At 41.2% G+C, this 24,184-nt stretch overlaps 1 long non-coding RNA gene across 1 annotated transcript in view; it reads left to right on the top strand.

Moving 5' to 3' along the window:
* Positions 1-24,184, top strand: part of LOC131192179 (uncharacterized) — a 114,395-nt gene that overhangs the window by 19,662 nt on the left and 70,549 nt on the right. Inside the window, exon 2 of the long non-coding RNA XR_009153658.1 lies at positions 1,746-1,816. This is a non-coding gene — a long non-coding RNA (uncharacterized LOC131192179). The remainder of the gene's footprint in view (positions 1-1,745; positions 1,817-24,184) is intronic.

Below are 24,184 nucleotides of genomic sequence, written 5' to 3'. Positions count from 1 at the left end.
AACCTGCTGAAACCCACCTCTGGCAGTGTATAAACAATATGACAATTCAGACTTTCATGAGCCTAGTGCTCCTGTGCTGAAGAGTCAGCTCTGAGTGCAATGGTTGAATTCACTGACAATTAACATCTTTACTCAATGCATAAAGCCAGCACTGGGAAACTCGCACTCGAGATATACCCAACTGGAATTTCCACTTTTGCCATCACCAGCATGGCCAAAGAATGTGGGTTATCATAAACAAATCAACAGAAACCTTAGAAGTGTGGAGGCTTTTAAATACAGGTAATCCTTGATTTACAAGAGCTCGTTTAGTGAAGGTTCAAAGTTACAATGGCACTGAAAAAAGTTACTTAGGATCCCTTTTCACTCTTATGATTGTTGAAGCATCCTGACGGTCACGTCACAGATGGTATTCATCAGGTTCTGACCAGTTCTGGAGAACTGGCAGTGGAAATTTTGAGTAGTTCGGAAAATCGGTAAATACCACCTCTGACTGGCCCTGCCCCCACCTATTCTCTGCCTCCCGAGTCCCAGCTGATTGGGAGGAAATGGAGATTTTGCAATATCCTTCCCCTGCCACGCCCACCAAGCCATGCCATGCCACGCCCACCAGGCCATGCTCATAGAACTGGTAGTAAAAAAAATTGAATCCCATCACTGGGTCACGTGATTTGTATTCAGATGCTTGACAACTGACTGACATTTATGACTGTTGCAGTGTCATGAGATCAGGGTTATGGGATCACCTTTTTCAATCTTCTGACAAGCAAAGTCAATGGGGAAACCAGATTCACTTAATGACTGTGGCAAGAAAAGTCATAAAATGGGGCAAAACTCACTTAACAAATTTCTCACTTAACAGCATAAATTTTGGGCTTAATTGTAGCCGTAAGTTGGGGACTGCCTGTATAAGGTCTACGACTTTTCAATATTTGTTATAACGAAATATTTCTCTTCACAAAGCTGACCCTGAAACTCCAGAGTATTTATTTAAATATTTATTTAGCATATGGCATATCATAGGTGGACTAGCATTATATATTAACATTTCATCTAGAATAGTAAAATGCTGCGGGCCCCTAGTGAAAGACATATAAAATATAAGAATTTTTCAACACACCAATTTTCTCAGTTCTACATAAAACGGAAAAGACCTACGAGGTTAAATTGGATTCAGATTACAGTGTTCATCATTGTCAATTACATTATCAAGCACTGATATTTATATTTATTATTCTTTTAAAAAAAATATTTTTATTACATATACAATTTAAAAACATTAGACATGGTGCGACTTCTCTGGTACAAACTTTTCTAACACTTTTTCTTTTATATTGATTACAATATAACATCATGCATATTCCATATATACTTTTTATACATTCAATCACACTCCAATTACATACATATTCCCTTCATATCTATTCAAATCCTGTTTAGTCCTATCTAATATTTCTTATATTATTTTATTTATTTTTCTCCCTGTTCTTCACTTTGTTTCTTTATTTGCATTTATCAACCTAATTTTCACAGTTAAAACCAAATTGTCAAATCTAATGGCTATGAATTCAGCTATTTTGTAAGTATGTATTCAGCTTTTGTGTAAGTACTTTTGTTACATGTAAACACTATTCTCATGGAAGATTAATTTAAGCCCTAGTATTTATGAGTAGAAATATAAGAGATATAATGTAATCCCTAAAGACACTGGATTATGAACAGAATGTCTTCTAATTCCCCTTTAGGCACAAAAGCCAGCTGGGAGACTTTGGGCCAACCCTAGATGCGGGAAGCTGAAAAAATATCCCAGCAAAAGGTACTGACCAAACCACTTCTAAAAATGTTGCCAAGATAATTGTCATCACCACAAATCAGGTCTGATTTAAAGAGTCAAGAATGTTCACCGTGTAGTACGTTCAGTTACTGAAAGCATATTCGAGTTAATTTAGAGGATTAATTAGCACAGATAGTGCTGTTTATAATCAAACAGCCTCTCACAATATTTCTCATATGGAATTGTTCAGATGCTTGTCTTGATATTTGTAAACCAATAAAAAAATTGGGCCATATGTAATGTGCAAATCGGACTACATGTAATGTACATATCATCATCAGATCACTATATTCCGATAGTCTTTGGGGGGTGGGCAGATAAACAAAACAGAAGTATGAAGCCCCTTTGAACTATGTCAAAGGAAGGGGATCTTTGGCACAGGGATCAAATGCTGGATCATATTTGAATGTGTTCAAATATGCAGTCAGACCAGGGTTTTGCTGCAGAACTGGAAAAAACACAGCTCCCTGTCAAACTGAGTTTGTGGGGAATTCCTTTTCAAAACCTCTCAACTAAACAGAACTTTATTAAGCCCCTGAACTTAAAACATACTAAAGCTTGTTGTTTCCTTTTATTCAAATTTTTACAGAGAGCATAAACACTAACATAAACTAATACGAAAATGGAAAGAACAGAAAAAGAAAGCTCCAGAAAGAAAGTATAAAAAGAAATAGAAGCTTCTGATTTCCTTGGCAGCAAATATAAATACAGTTATAAAATTATCGCTTGCTCAATGATTACAGAATAGCTCATTTTTTTTCTTTTATCCGTTTTTTCTAATCATCAAGTCACAAGTACATTTTTCCCATTGTAAAAAGTCTACAAGAGATTTCCAGTTCAGCTATAAATGTAGATATTGTTTTTTCTCTGATCAAAGAAGTTAATTTAGTCATCTCTGAAAATCCCATTACCTTAATCAACCATTCCTCCATTGTGGGTAGTGTTGAACCCTGTCTCTTTTTTTTAAGCATATGATAGTCTTGCTGCAATTGTTACCTTATACAAAAACAAAGTTCCATGACTTTTTTTCCAGTTGCTTATCTACCAAAATTGATTAAAATGACCCTTCATGTTGTTCATGTTTCCAGCCAGAATTCAAGGTACCTTTATACATTCTACACAATTTTTCTGTAGACAAATGCCAACAGGACATCAGTTCATAGATATTCTCTTTAAGATTAAAACATAATATAAATTCAGCCGCATATTTTCCAATTGTTCCATTTGTATAAATGTAAAAGTTTCCCCTGTCCAGTCATGTCTGACTCTACAGGGTGGTACTCATCTCCATTTCTTAGCTAAGGGAGCCAGGATTGTCCGAAGACATTTTCTGTGGTCATGTGACCAGCATGACTACCTTTCCACCTAAATGGTACCTATTTATCTATTCACATTTGCATGCTTTCAAACTGTTAAGTTAGCAGGAGTTGGGGCAAATAATGGGATTCACCATGTTGTGTGGCACTCTTGTCTTGAACCCGGTTGTCAGCTTTCAAGTTGACAAGCTCTGTGTCTTTTAGCTGCTGAGCTATCACATTCCCTTTCCATTTGTATCAGTGGTGGGTTTCAAATTTTTTTACTACCGGTTCAGTGGGCATGGCTTGGTGGGCGTGGCATGGCTTGGTGGGTTTGGCTTAGTGGGCATGGCATACTATAAAATCTCCATTCCCTCCCCAATCCAGGGGAAGGTTACTGCAAAATCCCCATTTCTTCCCGATCAGCTGGGAGGCAGAGAATAGATGGGGGCGGGCCAGTCAGAATTTTTACTACCAGTTCTCTGACCTACTCAAAATGTCTGTTACCAGTTCTCCAGAACTGGTCAGAACCTGCTGAAACCCACCTCTGATTTGTATATTGTAACCAAAAAATTTAGTCCTTTATATCATGCATTCTTTCACTTCTTCTTCTCTCTTGTATTTCAACAAAATTTATTAATTTTAGTAAGAATATGTTCCTCATATTACATAATTCTGTTTCAACCATGGTTTTACATTGTTAAAAACCATAATAAATTTCATCCACTTTAAATCTTTCTACCACTTGTACATAATAAAACTATTGGTAAGAATATCCTTCTTTTGTTAAGTCTTTTATAGATCTTATTTTACAATCCCCTTGTAAAAATTCTACCGTAGTATCTCATGACAAATCAAGCATTTATGTTTACTTAGCATTCCTCATCTATAAAAAACTTTTTGAGCTGAAAGCCACAAAAATGTTTTGGCCAGAACCTAAATTTATATTTATTCCATATTCTAAGAATGACTCACCTAACAAAAAAAATAATAATTAAATTTTCTGTAATGTTGTTATACCATGGCTATCCATGCCACCCAAAAGTCAGATCATGACCTTCTAACTCTTGTTTCTTAGCAACATCCACTCTGTCATCCAAACTAAATAGCAAGTAACAAAATATAATTTCGGTATGGTATCTGGTAAATTAAATCCTCCTGTTTCCTTCACATCTTGCAGTACCTTATATTTAGTTTGTGGTGTTTTTCCCCCTTGCCATATAAATATCTTTCTGCCATTTTTTAAGATGGTACATTAGTTGTCTAAACAGGTATTGTCTGAAACCAAAGTAACATTCTAGGTAAAACATCTTAAATCACTGAAATTCTATCCAACAGTGACAAATGTAATCTGTAATATGACCCACCTTGAAATATCCTTTTAGACATAATTTTATTTTTAGCCCCATAATTTTAGCCCCATAATTTTAGCCCCATAATTTTAATATAGTTATATTGAAATAACATACAATTCATATTTGCCATACTAATACTTGAGTACTTTACCTTCTTCTCAATCTTACAATCTGTTTTATTCATGTTTGAACTTGCATCTTCATATTTTTGGTTAATAACTTTGTCTTCTGTTCAGGAATCTTAAAACCTGCCAGTGCCCCCAAATTCCTTTCATTTACTCATTAAGAGTTCAATTCTCCTTTTCCCCCCCCCTTTTATGTCTTCTTGGATTTTTATTGAGTGTTGTATTTTGTATTTTAATTTTTTTCTGAATAAAAGAAAAAAAGTTTTAAAAGTTCTGAATAAAAGAAAAAAAAGAGTTCAATTCTCCTTAATGGGTCTACCAAAAAGTTGTCTGCATAATCTTATATGATTCCTTTATCATCTTTATGTCCATAATCCTCTCATTTTGTCTTATATCTCTAATTCAATATTTCAATAAATAAAATAAACAAGAGTTGACAATGGGCAACTCAGACTTGTTCCTTTTGATATCAGATGGTTTGGTTATGTCCCCATTAACAAAGATTGGCACTAACTAGGAAGCCTAGATCTATTTCACCCATTGTGTAAATTTCTCTCCAAAATAATAATAATAATAATTTAATTTTTATACCGCCCTTCTCCTGAAGGACTCAGGGCGGTGAACAGGCAAATAAAATAGTACAATATATTACAATAAAACACATTTTAAAAAACTTATTCAAAATAGCCTAAATTTAAAAATACCATACAAAATATAAAAAACCCCAATAAAATCCATATTTAAAAACCCTATTTAAGCCAGTCCTGCTCGAAAGAATAGCTATGTCTTCAGCTCGCGGCGAAAGGTCCGGAGGTCAGGAAGTTGTCGAAGTCCTGGGGGAAGGTCGTTCCAGAGGGTAGGTGCACCCACAAAATTCAGATCTTCAAAACCTTCAACAAGGTTCAACAAAAAAGTCCAGTTCAGATTGTCAAAAACCTTCTCTGCATCTTAAAAGGATCAACATGGCATATTTTTCCTAAAAATCCACCTTGATCCTCACGAAATAATTCCTGAAAAATTATTTTCAGCCTTTTCAATGAAAGTCATTGTAAATAACTTACAGAATTATTCAATAATGATATTGGTCTCTAATTTCTTACTGAAGTCAAAACGTGTCTCTCTTTAAATATTAGTGTTATATTGGTGTCTTTCCAACTCTCTTTCATCTTTTCCCCCATAGAATAGAATTCGTTGTATTTTGTAAAGGTTGTAAAAGTTTGTGTTCACAACACTTAGAATATAAACTTGGCAGTCCATCTGATCCAGGTACCTTTCCAGATTTACTCTTTTTAATTGCTTCTGAAACTTCCCTTAGGTTTGTTGAGACTCTAGAAAGAGTGCAGAGAAGAGCAAGGAAGATGATTAGGGGACTGGAGGCTAAAACATATGAAGAACGGTTGCAGGAACTCAGTATGCCTAGTTTAATGAAAAGAAGGACTAGGGGAGACATGATAGCAGTGTTCCAACATCTCAGGGGTTGCCACAAAGAAGAGGGAGTCAAACTATTCTCCAAAGCACCTGAGGGTAGAACAAGAAGCAATGGGTGGAAACTAATCAAGGAGAGAAGCAACCTAGAACTAAGGAGAAATTTCCTGACAGGAATTAATCAGTAGAACAACTTAATCAGTGGAACAACTTGCCTGCAGAAGTTGTAAATGCTCCAACACTGGAATTTTTTAAGAAAATGTTGGATAGCCATTTGTCTGAAATTGTGTAGGGTTTCCTGCCTGGGCAGGGGGTTGGACTAGAAGACCTCCAAGGTCCCTTCCAACTCTGATATTATTATTATTATTATTATTATTATTATTATTATTATTATTATTATTATTATTATTATTATTATTATTATTATTCCAGGTCCATTCATCATTTGCCTTGTCCATCTGTAATCTGGTATAAATTTTATTTTCTAAGATATTCATCTATTTTCTTCAAAAATATATCATGCCCGTTATACAAATTAGAATACAGAGCTCACCATCTCCTTCTGATGGATTTACTCTATTCACGGTCCAGTGGACCAAATGTTCAACGTTCCCTACATGCAGAAAGCAGGCTCCTTACCAAGAATTTGGCATTAACAAGGAGCTCAGCTTCTTAAGCAAACCCTTTCAATTCATTTCATCTTCCCTGACCTTCTTTGAAGACTGAGGGTTTGCAACTGAAGCCTTGACAAAAATTCTATTCTTATCCATGAGAACATGGTATGTTTGTTTTGCATATATGGTTGTTGTGTCTGGCCCGCCCTCAGAGCAGCCGGGGCCTTCTTACCTGCTCCCGAACACTGAGGAATGTATGCCTCCCGGCCCCAGTCCTGGCTCCATGCCCACACAAACTGCAGAAGAAGGAGCATCTCCCTGCCCCAGCCCTGACTCCATGCCCAGGCAAACGGAGCAGCTAGACCCCTCCCCCTCCTCCACAGCAGGTGAGCCTGAGGAGGGTTTACTCCCAACAACAGCTGATTGGAGTGACCCTCGGATCAGAAGATTGGAGAGGCGGAGGCAACAGAAGGAAGGGAGGGGCAGGCCTTAATGAGTGCTGAGTCATGGAGCCACACCCCATGGCCTATATAAAGGATCTACTTTCTGGCAGTCTCTGAGTCAGGCAAAAGTCGAACTTATCTTGCTGAAGTTACTTACTGGTCTCCTGCCTGCTCTGCGGACTTTGCTAGGACTTTGGGCAGAGCTGCAGAGGCAAGCCTGATTCGGATTTCCCTGACCCAGCCGTCAGCGGAGGAGTGGGACACGACAATGGTATTTCGCATAGTCCACAGTCTGTCCCACAGTTACATAGTACCAGTGGTGGGATTCAGCCAGTTCGCACCACTTCGGGAGAACCGGTTGTTAACTTTGTGAGCAGTTTGGCAAACTGGTTGTTGGAAGAAATAATTAGGGCAGAGAACCGGTTGTTAAATTGCTTGAATCCCACCACTGCATATTACCCCTTTGCTTCCTTGTTTGTTTAGCTTGACTGTCTACCAACTTTGCTTGTTGTGGCACAATATGCCCTCTCTACCAAGATGGCTTTGGTGTGTGTATCAACTACTACTACTTGCTTTTAGATCTGCCTATGCAGGTGAATAGAGGAGTGGATAAGAACAAATGGCCTTGACCAGAGATGTGATGGGAGCTTAAAGGGGAAGATGGGATAGGGGTGTTAAGCCAACTGATATCTCTACAGCAGGAAGATGATAAAAGTCTGGGTCATGCCCTTTAGGAGTTCTGTGGAATTTACTATTTATTAAGAAGTGGATCGTTTTTGTTAAATTTGATTCCAGCTCGAATTCAGGCCTGTCAAACTGGTGGTCCTTGGGCTGGATGCGTCACATGCAGGCCACGTTCACCCCGGTTCCGCAAAGGCAAAAAAGTCATGATACGTCATGTGACACGATCGAGTATGACACCCATGAGTTAGATAATAATAAACTCTGTGCTGAGTACTCTGGAAGTGACGGCATTTCATTCTCTCGGAACAAGCATCCATAAATTAGTATGCAATTTTTTTTTCTTTGCTGTAAGCAACGTTACCATAACCGATCAGCACAGGAAAGGAAGTCATAGAGTCCGTATGCAATGCATCACTCCATGTAGTTCTTCGTGAGCACTGATTTTTCTAGTAATGTTACTTAGTTTATTTACTCATCTTCATCTTGTGAAAACCTCTGACTGGATTGCACCAGCTTTCATTTTTTCTGGTAAAGAACCCTTGTCTGCTACAGAGAATTCTAAGAGAACATTTCCTGGCACATCAAGTGATCATATGGCTAAAAGAGCATCTTGCAATATTTAGCATTTTCCTGCATTTGGGCATCACAGGGGACGTATCTGATGACATGTCTTTCAGAAAAAGTTTCCTGGCCTTTCATTACTGATTATCCCAGACCCAAGCTAAAGATGGGTCATTTTTTTTCTCTCTTTCTGTAGAAGAGTAGTAATCAGAATAGAGACTCACATGTCTGGAGATGGTTTCAATCACTACTGCAATTTGCTATTGTCTCAAGAAAAAACATTTTGAATTGTGTACTTTCACATTCATTAAGAAGGTCCTGAATTCTTGGGGGGAAGGGGGGAGACACTAAATTATTAGGGTTAAGCATAAAATGACTCTTATTTTAAATGTGACTGCACTAGTTTTGGGGGTCATAATCTTCTAAACCAGGGGTCTCCAACCTTGGCAACTTTAAGCCTGGAGGACTTCAACTCCCAGAATTCTGGGAGTTGAAGTCCGCCTGGCTTAAAGTTGCCAAAGTTGGAGAGCCCTGTTCTAAATGGTCACAAGAGACAATATGAATGTGATGCCACCCAAATTATATGGTCAATTTCTTCTAATTTTTTTCCTAAAATGGGGGTGTTTTCAAGAAGGGATCAAAGCAGTTTTCTTTTGCGAGGCTTCCCAACAGTGGTGGGTTTCAAAAAAATTTTCTACCGGTTCTGTGGGTGTGGCTTGGTGGGCATGGCTTGGCTTGGTGGGCGTGGCAGGGGAAGGATACTGCAAAATCCCTATTTCCTCCCAATCAGGTGGGCCTTGGGAGGCAGAGAATAGATAGGGGTGGGGCCAGTCAGAATTTTTACTACCGGTTCTCCGAACTACTCAAAATTTCCGCTACCAGTTCTCGAGAACTGATCAGAACCTGCTGAAACCCACCTCTGCTTCCCATGTCTATACCATGCTTACAAAGATGTTGAAACTCACACAACCAAGTTATTCTGTGTCACAGGTATCAACCTCGTGTTGTCATGGGGGCGTGACATGATGCCTCAAGACTTCCCCCCTTCATTAAAATGGGCGTGGCTGTGACCAGTATATGACACATCTGGTCCACGGGCCACGAGTTTGACAGCCCTGTTCTGTGGGGTTGTGTGAGTTGGCGTAGATAACATACAATGAAATGGGATGGAAGTAGAAAAACTCTTAGAGGCAACCTGCTCCCATCCCATTTCTGAATCAACTGGGCAGCTTCTTAAACCAAGCATGACGTTTCCCATCATGGTATGGCAGCAGATTTGTGGGCAGTGGAGTCACTTTATAGATCAGTCAACTGGTAATGGGTGGGCACCCCACACCCTTTACCCCTAGAATCCAAATCACTACCCAATCTGGAAGTGTACATATATAGAATCAAAACCATTTATGATTTGGTATCTTCTGTCCTAGAGACGGTAGTATTTGGGTTATTAGTTGCAAAGAAACATTGACCATTATTTTCCAGTTTCATAGATAACAGGTGAGATATGGACATTATCCTATGAACTAATTAATAAAATTAATAAAAATTACATAAATGTTTAATTTTCAGGATTCAGAGACACTTGCCTTGTGATCTGACTGAAGGAGAATTTTTTTCCCCTCTTATAGGCTAAATGCACTTTTTTCAGCTGGCCAACTCATGGCCTCCAGGCCAACTCATGCAGAAGCAAATGTGCTTATTTTTTCTCTCGTAGCCAAGTTCCAACCATTTTGCAATGGATGCCAGGCCGCCACTATGCATCCCTGGAGTGCCCTCTCTTGGCCTCAGCTCTATTGACATTATTGGTCATGGCAGAGATTTCTGTGGGCACAACTTGGAAGCGCTGGTAGTGTGCGTGATTCTGCTATACTGGCAGAGCTGCCTCTCTGCTAACCAAGCAATGCAACATCTGTGACATTTATAGATTTTTCCAGCGCTTCCAATTAAATCAGTGCTATTCTCATACTGCTTTCCTACAACTATTTTTTGTTTTAAATTATTACAGTGATTGCTTTTATCCAAATACCTGAGAGCTTTTAAGATACTCAGATTTCAGGTATTATAATCACTGAAATGGATTAACAGGGTTTTTTTTTTTAAAGTATATCAGAATTTTTCATATAATGCCATATAAAGATCTTCATCTCCATCTATATTTTTTTTGCTAAAATGTTGCAAAATCAGCAAAATCTAATATTTTTAATGAGATTTCTGCATTTGGGTGAAGAGTACTTAGGTCACTGTTCAAGAGCATGAGCTGGCACCTGAGGTAATTTGGTACAGTTTCTCTGAAGAAATCTTCATTATATCTTAAGGTTTCTCTGCATTTTTTAACACCTAGCCATTGAAAGCATTCAGATTGATTTTGGTGATCGTTTTTCTTGAGAATCATGTGTTGCGTCTTATTCTTGTGTTCACAAACACAAGAATCATTCTTATTCACAAACCTGTCTAAAATATTTAGCAAATATACTTGAAAGCTTGTTGACCTGTTGTGTTTGCTTATTGGAATAGCTGTGCATGTTGTCTCTAGCTATTGCAGGGATCCAGATTTATACTTTAAAATAAAGGTCCTGAAAACTGGTGAAGAATTACAATTTCTTGGAAAAGAGAAGAATTGTTTGTTAATAAGTTATGGGCACCCTTTGGCTGACATCACTCTAACTCTCCATGTCTTTTAATTATTAACAGCAGCCTCTCCACCGCATTATTGTTTGAAAGCTAAAGAAACTGGCTGCTTGCTCACCATGTTAGATACCAATGCAAACATAGCTAATGTGGCAGAGCCATCTTGTCTATCCTGCCCATTTAGACATCAGCAAAATTAGGCTAATTCGGAAATTGGAAATGCTTCTTAAATGATCTCAGACTGATTATAGGGGAGTGGGTGACTTAAAGTCCACCTGGGTGGGTAAGGCTGCATTTTGTCAGGAATAAGTATTCCAGTATTGAGCACAAACACTTCTGGAAGCGTCTTGGTATCTTGGAACTGTCTTAGAAGGAGGTAGATCTGACATAAAGATTCTCCCTCCCTGGGCTTCCCTTGGATGGAAGCTGCAACTGTGCAGTGCCAGGGCCTATAGCAGTGATGGCTAACCTTTTTGCCATAGTGTGCCAAAAGCGGGGGAAACTGGGGGGGTTCATGCACATGCCCACACCCATAATTCAAAGCTCCCCGTGCTCCCCCACACGCATGGGCACGTGACCCCCTGCTCTCCCCCCACTTTTGGCACATGATGGCACGGTGGGACTAGAAGACCCATTTTTTGCCCTCCCCAGGCTCCAGAGGCTTTCTAGGAGCCTGGGGAGGGCAAAAACGGCATTTTCCACCACTCCAGAGGCCCTCCGGAGGCCAGAAAAAGCCTGTTTCCAGACTTCCTGTGAGCCCAGAAGGCCCGGAAGGCCCGGAAAATCAGCTGGCCGGCACACACATGCATGCTGGAGCTGGGCTAGGGCAACACTCATGTGCCCACCAATATGGCTCCATGTGCCACCTGTGGCACGCATGCCATAGGTTCGCCATCATGGGCGTATAGCATGGGATGAATAAACCTGATAAATGCAAATAAATGGACAAATAAGCAGGACAGTCTAAGTCCTTCATTATAGTCTGGATCAGCATTTCTCAACCTTGGCAGCTTGAAGATGTGTGGATATCAAGTTGCCATGGTTGACAAACATTTCTGGACACATGGAGAGGGGTGGGCTGCTGGGGGTTTGCAGGAGTTTGGGAGACCCTCTAGTTAAGATTCTGTGAAGTTCGGAGAACCTTCAAATCCCACTACTGGCTGGCCCCGCCCACCCCACCCCTCCCCTCCCAGGGGTCCCCATGCAGCCTGTTTTGGATGTAGGTAAGCACGGAGGCTCAGGGAGGGCAAAAAATGGTCCTACCGGAAGTTCGGGAAGGCCAGAGGGCCTCCGAAGCCTGGGGAGGCTGTTTTTGCCCTCCCAGAGGCTCGAGGAAAGCCTCCAGAGCGCAGGGAGGGCAAAAACGCCCCCCCCCCGCCATGGTGCAGGAGGCCGAATAGGCCATGCCCACCATGGCCACGCCCGCCCAGCAACCAGGAAGAGAACCTCTTGCTAAAATTTTTGAAGCCCACCTGTGCACATGGAGAAGGGTGGACTTTGGAAGAAAGAAACCCCACAGAATCCCTGTGTTGCAGATGAAGTGGGCTGGGCTACCACAGCCATCTGGAGATTGCCCAAGAGAGAAAGGAATGAAAGGAAGCAGAGAAGAAGAAAAACGAGAAGAAAATAGGGAGTGAAAGAAATAAAGGAACTATGAAGTTGAAGAGGAATGGCAATAAAGGAGAATATTTGTAACTCAGGGTTGAAATGAGGGGTTCGTGGTACTTTCTGAGCTTTCTTTCTTTCATGCCGATGTTTCATTACCCAAACTAAGTAACCGCAACATCATCGGCGCTGGAAGTGGGATGGATCAAGGCAAGGAAACAAGTGGGACTATGAATTTGGCAAAAAGGAGAAGCAAAGGAGACCGGAAGGACTGAAAACTTGAAGTAACCACAGAAATTCATTAAGCCCTCCATCTTTGGGGAACATTTCAATGTACTGAATATTTATTGTGCAAGTTAACAATCATAAAAATATCATCTGAGGGGAAAAATGGTTCTTTAAAAAAAGGAAAAGAAAGGAAAGGAAAGGAAAGGAAAGGAAAGGAAAGGAAAAGAAAGAAAGAAAGAAAGAAAGAAAGAAAGAAAGAAAGAAAGAAAGAAAGAAAGAAAGAAAGACCTTCCTGGCAGAATCTAAATGTTCTACTACACTTCCTCCTTTTTGCTGTCCCTTGTCGGAATATTATTTCAACCAAAAAAAAAAAAGGCAGCAGGAGAACAACCCAATTTCTCCTCCCCCTTTTTGATAACTCTTCGAGGCTCCAGTTCATAGTCTATCCAAGAAATTACTTCAAGCTTTGAAGGCAAAGGATTTGAGGGGTGGGAGGAGAGAGTGGGTCGCAAGAAGGGACTGATTTATACATATGCAAATTTGAAAAGGCAAATGCAATTGCTTCTCTTCTTAAGAAGACTAGTCTAGTACTTACCGCAATACTTCATTTGAGTTTCCCCATGAGTCAAAGGCAGCCCCAGGAGGAAGTAATTTTTATACCAAGCAGAACACTGGAAAGGAAAAGAAAACCGAGAAAGAGTTTCAACCCAAGGTCACTTGCACTGAAGTCTTTCCATCCCCATCCATTCAGCAATCCAGCTACTGCACAGATTTCCCCAGGTTCCCTCCAGATGTTTAAGGACTATGGCTGCCAGAAATTAGTCACATTGGCTAGGAATTCTCATAACTGTAGTCCCTACATAGCTGGATGGAGTCATTTTAGGAGATGACAGAACACTATTTCTACAGTATCATTAATAGTCTCCCTTTCTTTTAAGGGTTTATTGACTACATCATTTCGGGAGTATTTTTGTCAGGGAACAGGATATTACATTATTGGGGTCATTGGAAGCATTGTTATCCTGAGATACCGGAGCGGGAATATCTCTCTGCTAAATTGGGTTGTAGAGACAAGTTTGGGATCCTAGTGGGAAATTGTGCGAGGACTTGCTGCCTCACACAATTCCTCCCTGAGCTGTTGCAGCTGGTCTCCAGGCTGCGGGTGGAGAATCACTATCTCTTGCTATTAGGGAATTTCCACTTCTGTGATGTGGAGGACAATCCTGGCAGGAATTCATAGCCTCCATGTCAACTATGGGCTCATATCAAATAATCTGACTCATGTACATTAGATGTCATTTTTGCCTCTGAGCAGCTGTTGCACGATTGGGGTATGAAGGGGATTTCCACCACTCCTTTGCTGTGGTCAGCTCACACCCTGAGCCTGATGTACTCGATAGCCAACTTTGACCTCCATGGAACAAATAAATTTATTCAGATGATCTGTCCCAGGCACCGATTGGATCTAAATGGCTTCCAAAATGCGATTGTCTCAGCTCTATAACAAGCAGCTTGGTTCAGTTGAACACTGGCAATGCGAGGCATAATTCCCTTGAGCAGCCCTTTTCTATTTGACAATCCCACTTAGCTCCTCCAGGAAATGAAGGGACACCTGGAGTACTGATGGAAGAAGACAAAAAGTAAACCTGACTGAAGATGTGTATGTGCCCATGTCCCAGCCTATTCAGTGGCAATAAGATTGCTAAAGCAAAGTAACTTCTTTCTTGGGAGGCAGAAATGACCTTTTAGAGCAGGGGTCTCCAACCTTGGTCCCTTTAAGACTTGTGGACTTCAACTCCCAGAGTTCCTCAGCCAGCTTTGCTGGCTGAGGGACTCTGGGAGTTGAAGTCCACAAGTCTTAAAGGGACCAAGGTTGGAGACCCCTGTTTTAGAGAGAAGCCAGCCTCATAATCTCCCACCAGACCATGAGGTAACCAATTTGCATAGTATTTGGTCAAAAAAGTTGCTCCAGGCTGAAGACGGATAACCTATACCTCTTGGCAATGGGGAAGCTCCTGTTGTGACCCAGGCCCAAGTAGGTAGTAGGAACTCAGTCAGTGAAAAAACAAACAAGCTTGATTTGAATAGCTGAGAATTACTTCATTCTTAGTGTAGTTCAATAAATTAAAGCAAATTCCTCCCAACACAAATTCCTCAGCCCTATCACAAACCTTCATTCAATTAGGCAAACTGCCAAAGGCCTTTCTTGGCAAACGTTCAGAAGTCACCGATACAAAATAAATGCATGAAGACGAAGCTATCAACATTGTTTTCCGGCAAAGCCCAAATGCTGTTGCTTGTCTGTTTTAAGCCTTATGGGAGCCTTATGGGAGGGGCCAATCATCTCTTGGCCCTACTCCTGAATCTTTGCTTGAGCTGCTCTTTTCATGCGTGCATTAGGAGCAGGCTCCTCCTGTTTCTCTGCCTCACTACTATCAGTCTCTGGAGGCTCTGGAGTCTGCACCTCACTCCCTGATCGCCCTGGCCCCACCTCAGCCTCTGATGCAGAGCCTTCATCTGGGCCTTCCCCAGCCTCCTCGCTGTCCAACTCCATTGCCAGCTATGCAGGCTGCTGGCGGACCACAACAGCTCCATGCCAGGGCTATTTCTGTCAGGACTCAGGAATTCATTATCTCTATAGCAACCATGACTTCTCTCTTGTAATCTGTAGTCTGACTCAGGTACATTAAATCTCATTTGTCTCTGACAGTGGCCTATGATTGGTGGACTCCTGTTGACCTATGAACTTGGTAGAATTGAGTAGGATGCTTTCTAGGCTTTCCTCTGCTGCCAGTGGGCTGGATCTATATAGCCTTTGGCTTAGTCAAGAAGTTTTCAAAGCCTCGTTAGAGAACTGTTGGCAGCCTTGAAAGAGGTGGTGGTGCACCATCTTTTGAAGAGCCCATTTCTACATCTGGTAGACATAGACAACTATCACTTGGTCTCCAATCTTCCATTTCTGAGCCAAATTGGTGAGATGGCAAAATAGCTACACTGTACCAAAGTCAAAAGAGATTATCTGGATCATTTACAGGCAGAGTTCAGGCCAGGATATGAGATTGGAAAGATGGCATTGGTCCCTCTAAATCAGGGGTGTCAAACTCAAGGCCGGGGGGCCCCTCCTGAGCTCCCAGTTTTTGCTGGCAGGGGTTTGTAGGAGACCGTTGCACTCTAAAACAGAGCTCGGGAGCCCGTTTTCACTGGCAGAATGCTCAGGCCACCACAGGTGCCCCCCAATACAAGTGACATTGAGTTGGCCATGCCAACCCTGGCCACGCCCACCCCGGCCCCCCAAGATCAAACACAACCCTGTTGCAGCCCTCAGTGAAATCAAGTTTGACCCCCCCTTGACCCCCCCTCCCGGTCTAAATGAATACTTTTCTCAGGAGTTGAATGGGGATTGTGCGACTCTCCTCATCCTCTTAGATTTCTCAGTGACTTTGATACCATTGACCTTGGCATTCTCCTGGTCTGCATGCTGGGGTTTGAATTGGAGGCACTATTCTGCACTGGTTCCTCTTCTTCCTCAGAGGTGGTTTCAGTTAGCAGTAGTGGAGGAGGAGTGATTGGTTTGGTGGCCTCAATCAATCGGGGGCCAGCAGAACTTGATCCTCGCTCCTCCCCCTTTTAACATGTGTATAAAGCAGCTGAGAGGAGACCTCCAAGGTCCCTTCCAACTCTTATTCTGTTCAGTCATTTAACAATTTGGGATACATTATCACAACTGTACTGTTGATATCCACCTATACATTGCTGTCTGATTATAGGATATCTTCTGGTGCCTGAAAGTTGTATAGAACCGGATGGCAGTGATGGACTGATACAAGGCAGAGGTACTGTTTGTACCCTGAAATTTGCTATTGACTCCATGTTAACTCTGGACAGGCAAGGACTTCCTCTGAAGAAGCAGATTCACAATTGGGGGGGGAGGGCTTTTGCACTGATACTCTGCACTGAGCAGCAGGTGGATGCTGTAGCTAGAGGATTATTTGCCCTGCTCCAGGTGGTGATCAGTTGTGATCTTCCCTGGTACAAGGGGATGCGGGGCTTTGAAAAATAACTCACATCCCACAATTTAAGTACAATACTGCAATTGGCTTTATAGCAGAGGTGTCAAACTCAAGGCCCAGGGGCTGGATTCGGTCTGCAGGGTGCACGGGGCCACCCTGGAAACAAGGGGTGAAATGTAAAATTCGTTACTACCAGTTCTGTGGACCTGGCTTGGTGGAAGTGGTAATGTGACTGGGTGAGCATGGCCAACTTTTTTTTTTTACTTTTAAAAGCATTTTTTCTACAACTTCTTTGGCCAAAGAGATTGTAAAAAAATGCTTTTAAAAGCCTGCGATGATCAGGCAACTCAGCTGGGATCGCCAGAGGGGAAAAAAAAAGCTTTTAAAGGGTTCTGATGATCCCAGATGAGTTGCCTGATTGCCAGAACCCTTTCTACTATCTCTTTGGCTGAAGAGGTTGTAAAAAAAATGCTTTTAAAAGGTTCTGGCGAAAAAGCTTTTAAAGGGTTCTGATGATCCCAGCTGAGTTGCCTGATGGCCAGAACCCTTTCTACAATCTCTTTGGCCGAAGAGATTGTGAAAAATGCTTTTAAAAGGTTCTGGCCATCAGGAAACTCAGCTGGGATCGCCAGAGGAGCCTTTTGAAAACTTTTTTTTTACAACCGCTTTGGCCAAAGAGGTTGTAGAAAAAATGCTTTTAAAGGGTTCTGACGATCCCAGCTGAGATCCCAGCTGAGCCACGCAATTATCAGAGACTTTTTTTTTACTTTTAAAAGCATTTTTTTTTGGGCCGAAGAAAAAAATGCTTTTAAAAGTAAAAAAAAACAAAAACCTCTGATGATAGTGCATCTAAGCTGGGGCGGGGGGGAAGGGATTTTTGCTACCGATTCTCTGAACCACTCACCACCATCACTACCGGATCAGGTGATCCGGTCCGAACCGGGAGCATTTCACCCCTGCTGGAAACAGTGAAGGACTGGCCCACAGTGCCTCTGCCATTGAAAACAGAGCTTGGGAGGGCTGCATGCGTCCCTCTTGAGCTCCATTTTCACTGGCAAAGGGTTGCAGGAGGTCGTCGCAGCCAAAAATGGAGCTTGAGAGCCTGTTTTCGTTGGCAGAGTGCTCAGGGCCTCCACAGGTACCCCCAATGCAAGTGACATCAAACTGGCCATGCCCACCTTGGCCACACACACCCTGGCCCCCCAAGGTCAAACACAACACTGATGAAATAGAGCAGTGGTTCTCAACCTTTATAGTGCTGCGACCCCTTTAATACAATTCCCCACGATGTGGCGACCCCAACCATAAAATTATTTTTGTTTTGAATTTATTGCGCCTGAAGCTGTATTGGCTAGCGATCTGAACTGCTTGCAATTGCCTTGAGGATGGAGGCATTAAAGTGGAGACTCCTCCCCTATTAAGCCAGATTAGGCTAGCGATTGGGAGTGATTGCAGCTGGCTTGAGAGGGAGACATCAGAGCAAAGATTTCTCTCTTTTTTAATTCATTGCGCCTGAAGCCAAATTCGACTAGAGATTTGAAGAGCTTGCAGCTGGCTTGTGGAGTCAACCATTGGAGCGCGATTCTTCGACTCGCAAGTATACTTCCCATATTTCCAATGGTCTTAGGCGACCCCTGGCTAATCGTCATTCGACCCCCAACAGAGTCCCGACCCACAGGTTGAGAACCGCTGAAATAGAGTTTGATACCCCTGCTTTATAGATTACTCTGAAACTGGAGTCTGCTTTTAAGTGGTTCCCTGAATTGTTAAGAAATCCCTTATTTTAAAGATACTTTTGGTTGTTGTTAATTAGCCAGCTGGATTTTTTTCTAGATAGATTTAATCATTATCAGTAAACCTAAAAGAATTTGGAGGAATAGCAACTTCACATCTGTAGTAACTCAAAGCACAAGTTTCATACTTTATATTTTTACTTCTAATAAACAAAATATTCTTTTTTCAGAGAAGTAAGCCACCAATGTTTTGTATAACTGAGTCCTCATAAAGGACAAAGAAGTAAGTATTTAATCTTTGTCATGCGGAATCTCAAGGGGATGGTGAGAGAGAAAAAATCCTTGTCCACAACAGCTTCACCTGGCAAAAAATTGGAGCCAGCAGACCGATTTCTTTAGCGTAATTTTCAAAGTTAAATTTTCAGTTCAGCATCCTTCATATGTATGAATTGGGATAATCTAAATAATCTAAATTTAGGAAATCTAGGCATTATAACTGGCAATTCTAGGAGTCTGGCGTTCTGAAGGGCATCAGGTTGGAGGAGATTATAGCAGGGGAATTGGGTGGATAGGAGAAGATGAAATAGAATAGAATAGAATAGAATAGAATTTTTTTATTGGCCAAGTGTGATTGGATACACAAGGAATTTGTCTTGGTGCATAGGCTCTCATAAAAGAAAAGATACGTTCATCAAGAATCCTAAGGTACAACACTTAATGATAGTCATAGGTTACAAATAAGCAATCAGGAAACAATATCAATACAAATCATAAGGATACAAGCAACAAAGTTACAGTCATACAGTCATAAGTGGAAGGAGATGGGTGATAGGAATGATGAGAAGATTAATAATAATAGTAATGCAGACTTAGTGAATAGTTTGACAGTGTTGAGGGAATTATTTGTTTAGCAGAGTGATGGCATTCGGGAAAAAACTGTTCTGGTGTCTAGTTGTTCTGGTGTGCAGAGCTCTATAGTGTCATTTTGAGGGTAGGAGTTGAAACAGTTTATGTCCAGGATGTGAGGAGTCTGTAAATATTTTCACAGCCATCATTTTGACTCGTGCAGTATACAGGTTCTCAATGGAAGGCATGTTGGTAGCCATTGTTTTTTCTGCAGTTCTGCAGTTATATAAGAGAGATCTGACAGACGGTGGAGGGGGTGAACCACGCCTCTCCCATGCTTCTCCCACACTGTCAGTTTGCTTCCTATTGCTTCCTTTTTATCCCTGTTGTGAGAGGCTCCTTTTTAACTTCTATCATCCCCTACATCACCGGCATGCAAACTCCACCCTTGCCAGTACATTCATTTCTTTCAGCCCTCTGAATTGCAGGGAAATGATGGCTTTCACGTTCTCTTCCACAGAGCTATTGTGAGCTAATGATTCTTAGCATTCTTGGAGCTTGGTTGTTACCTGGTGAGGTGACATCAGTGCAATAACAGTCAGTGAGTGTGGTTTACCACATCCCCATCAAAACTAACAGGGCAAGTTACTCTATATAAACAACCAGCAAATTCCAGTCTCCTTCATGCCGATGTTAAAAAAAAAAAACCAAGCTCAGAGAACCCAACAGTTCAATCCTGAGCGAATATATTTTCTACTATTGGAACAGAGCTATTAGTTTTGTGGCCTCCTAAAACTTTGCTTTGAGGTAGATAGCATTCCCAAGGTGGAATAGGGCAACTCGCTGCGGCTAACTCTCTGCCAGACAATTGAACAATGCATTTTAAATATTTTTTTTAAAAAAAATTAAAAATATTTTAATTTTTGTCATTCACATTTCATTTTATCCCTCCTTTGGCATTTTTTTTTCTTTAATGATTCTATTCCAATGTGCCTTTGATATTAGTGTAATTCTTGTCGAGTTGGCTGTAGCTAGTTGTCCTGCAGCAAATTGCCTGCACCAAATTGGTCGTGGTGAGTTGGCCATGGCGAATTGTCACAGGCCCTTTCCCAGGGTGCTACACATTTTCTTTTTCCCTAGCAAGCAAAGCCAGCCATATATCTGGCCATGCTGCAAGATCATGGCACAGCAACATTTCACAATAGCTAGAAAGGATGGGGAAAATAATGGCCAGGCCTCACAGCAGCCCCTGCACTTTAGAAGAAGAGGGAAGAGGAATAGAATAGAATAGAATAGAATAGAATAGAATAGAATAGAATAGAATAGAATAGAATAGAATAGAATAGAATAGAATAGCAGAGTTGGAAGGGACCTTGGAGGTCTTCTACTCCAACCCCCTGCTTAGGCAGGACACCCTATACAGTATATATGGTAAAGTAAAATGGCAAACAATTAATGAAAAGAAAAATAAAAGGGAGCCAGTTTGATCTATTTTTTTTTTAATTTTCATTTTGTCCTAACAGTATACACAATCATCGTCATAAATTAAAGAACCAGGCTATCTTATTCAGAAAAAGGAAAACAGAAACAGAATAACAGAGTTGGAAGGTACCTTGGAGGTCTTCTAGTCCACCCTCCTGCTTAAGCATGAAACCTTATACCGTTTCAGACAAATGGTTATCCAATCTCTTCTTAAAAACTTCCAGTGTTGGAACATTCACAACTTCTGGAGGCAAGTTGTTATAACTGTCAGGAAATTTCTCCTTAGTTCTAGATTGCTTCCCTCCTTGATTAGTTTCCACCCATTGCTTCTTGTCCTGCCTTCAGGTGCTTTGGAGAATAGTTTGACTCTCTCTTCTTTGTGGCAACCCCTGAGATATTGGAACACTGCTTACATGTCACCCTTAATCCTTCCACGTCACCCCTAGGAAATCATAGAACTTGGGAACCAAGAGTTTCTACCAATGATGGGAACCATTTGTCCCTCTGTATAGAAAACACGGAAAAATTATTGCTGCTGTGTTTCCTATGCAGCAGCAAATGTTTTATTTTTATTCTTTATTTATTTATTTTGTCACAATGGTATATATAAGCATAAGCATGAAATAACTATATGAGTTGGATACAATCAAGGGGAACATTAGGACAGGAATGGTAGGCACATCGGTGCTCTTATGCATGCCCCTTACAGACCTCTTAGGAATGGGGTGAGGTCAATAGTAGATAGTCTTTGGTTAAAGCTTTGGGGATTTTGGGAAGAGACAACGGAGTCAGGTAGTGCATTCCAGGCATTTCTGCAATCAAGATTGGAGCAGCTCACATTAAGCTTAAATTTATTGTGTGCTCGTGTATTGTTGCGATTGAAGCTGAAGTAGTCTTCAACAGGAAGGACATTGTAACAAATGATTCTATGAATTAAGCTCAGGTTATGCCGAAGGCAGCAGAGTGTGTTGAATAACTTCTTAAGGTAATCAACTCAATGACCAAGGCCTACTGAAAGCCTCAAGATGCCACAGGGACACCCAAGGGCAGTGCCAATTAGTCCTTGCAAGTGAAATGACCCTTGAAAAATATAGTTAGAGCTTAATAATAGCCTGCCATTGTGTCTTCAAATGCAAGTGATCTGGCACACGGTTGTTTTTGTGTTCCAACAGTTTTGTTGCAACCTGAAATCTACTAGAAGTTAATCCCATTCTGTTTGTAAACCTTCTCAAGAGTTTTGTGTTAGATTGTTACAGCTGCGGGCTTATGGCTTCAACTTCACGCCAGGAGAAATTTTTCTTTCTTTCTTTTCCTTGATCTTGTTTCATCTTAGTGAAGGCTTTAAAAGAACACTGAAACTCAACCTCTATTTTGTAATACAATCGGACATAATAAAGGCCCAGGCACAGAGCACGACTACACTTTGAAGATCTGCGGGGGTTGGTGGTGGTTGTGTAATATTTGCTTTTGTAAAACATTCGCGTCAAAGCAGTGAGAAAACCCAACTTCAGGACAACAGAGCCACTCATCTCCATCAGATTCTCATGGTTTCCATGCATGCAATTTGTATCAGTCCAGAATCAAATTTGCACCTGTGATTTTCAGCCCATCACATGTGTTTGGCAGCTACGTGTCATCTACGCCAGGGGTCTCCAATCTTGGCAACTTTAAGCCTGGAGGACTTCAACTCCAGAATTCCCCAGCCAGCTTTGCTGGCTGGGGAATTCTGGGAGTTGAAGTTCTCCAGGCTTAAAGTTGCCAAGGTTGGAGACCCTTGATCTACGCCACAAAAAGTGGTTTGCAGCCATTACAGAACTTGCTAGTGGGTCTTTCTTTCTTTCTTTCTTTCTTTCTTTCTTTCTTTCTTTCTTTCTTTTCTTCCTTCCTTCCTTCTGGAGTGCAGGAACTCTTGCATTATTCTCTGGCCTCCAGCCAATGGAACAGTCTCGTCATAGTTTTCAAGAAGTGAAAAACTAGTCTGCTAATTTTCTCTTCAGAGAACCATGCTGATAACTTTTACAAATAACTGGACAAATGTACACTACCCTGCTGAGGCTACTTTAAAACACTGCCAGAATTTGCACGGGCTGTTATGATTTTGCAACTGTTCCTGCAGTTTCAGAGTAGCACAGGCATAGAAAACAGGAAATAGGCAGGAGTTTTTCCCTTTTATGCATCAGACTTCTTGGGTGTTTTGCAGTCCCAGTTCAAGTAGCAGAAGGAGACCTAGCTTTGTCTTCCTGATTTGTGTGGTGGGATTTAACGGGATTTCAGTCATAATCTCAATCATAGTTTCATAATAAAATACATGTATCCCTCGACTTACGTTTACTCGACAGTTCATTTAGTGACCATTCAAAGTTACAACGGCACTGAAAAAAGTGACTTATGACCGTTTTTCACACAATGGTTAGCATCCCCATGGATCAAAATTCAGACGCTTGGCAACTGAGTCACATTTATAACCATTGCAAAGTTCCAAGATCATGTGATCCCCTTTTGTGACCTTTCGACAAGCAAAGTCGATGGGAAAGCCAGATTCATTTAACAGCCGTGTTATTGGTTTAACAACTGCAGGGATTCACTTAACAACTGTGGCAAAAAAGGTCGTAAAATGAGGCAAAATTCACTTAACCACTGTCTTACTTAGCAAGAAAAATTCTAGGCTCAATTGTGGTCGTGAGTCGAGGATGACCTGTATTCACAATTCCAATCATGATCATAGTTGCTAATGTCAGGGTAACAATCAGATTGCAAAACTGAGGGCAGGATCTCCTGCAGCCTTCACTCGCTCAGTGGGATTTTAAGAAAGGAGGAATGATGGCATGGTAGCCAGGCAGCTTCATTCAATTATAAATGGTCAGGTTTTTAGGGCAGGAGGTGAACAATAAAACATATACAGGCTTACAATAGTTTTTTTAGTCACTGTTCAAAATTACAACAGCACTGAAAAAAGCGACTTATGACCATTTTTCACACTTATAACCATTGCAGCATCCCCATGGTCACGAGACCAAAAATTCAGATTGACATATTTATATATTTATTTTTTATTTTTATTTATTTATTTATTTTGTCAGGCATGTATAAGATAATAGATTTAAATATACACATGATTATGAATACATGAAATGGATACGAATAAATGGGGACAGTAGGACAGGGACAGTAGGCACATTGGTGCGCTTATGCACGCCGCTTACAGACCTCCTAGGAATTGGGTGAGGTCAACAGTAGACAGTCTTAGGTTAAAGTTTTGGGGGTTGGGGATGAGACCACAGAGTCAGGTAGTGCATTCCAGGCATTGACCACTCTA

Source organism: Ahaetulla prasina, chromosome 2 (assembly GCF_028640845.1).
Source record: "Ahaetulla prasina isolate Xishuangbanna chromosome 2, ASM2864084v1, whole genome shotgun sequence".
Classification (NCBI taxonomy): Eukaryota; Metazoa; Chordata; class Lepidosauria; order Squamata; family Colubridae; genus Ahaetulla; species Ahaetulla prasina.
This window is presented reverse-complemented; position numbering and strand designations above follow the sequence as displayed.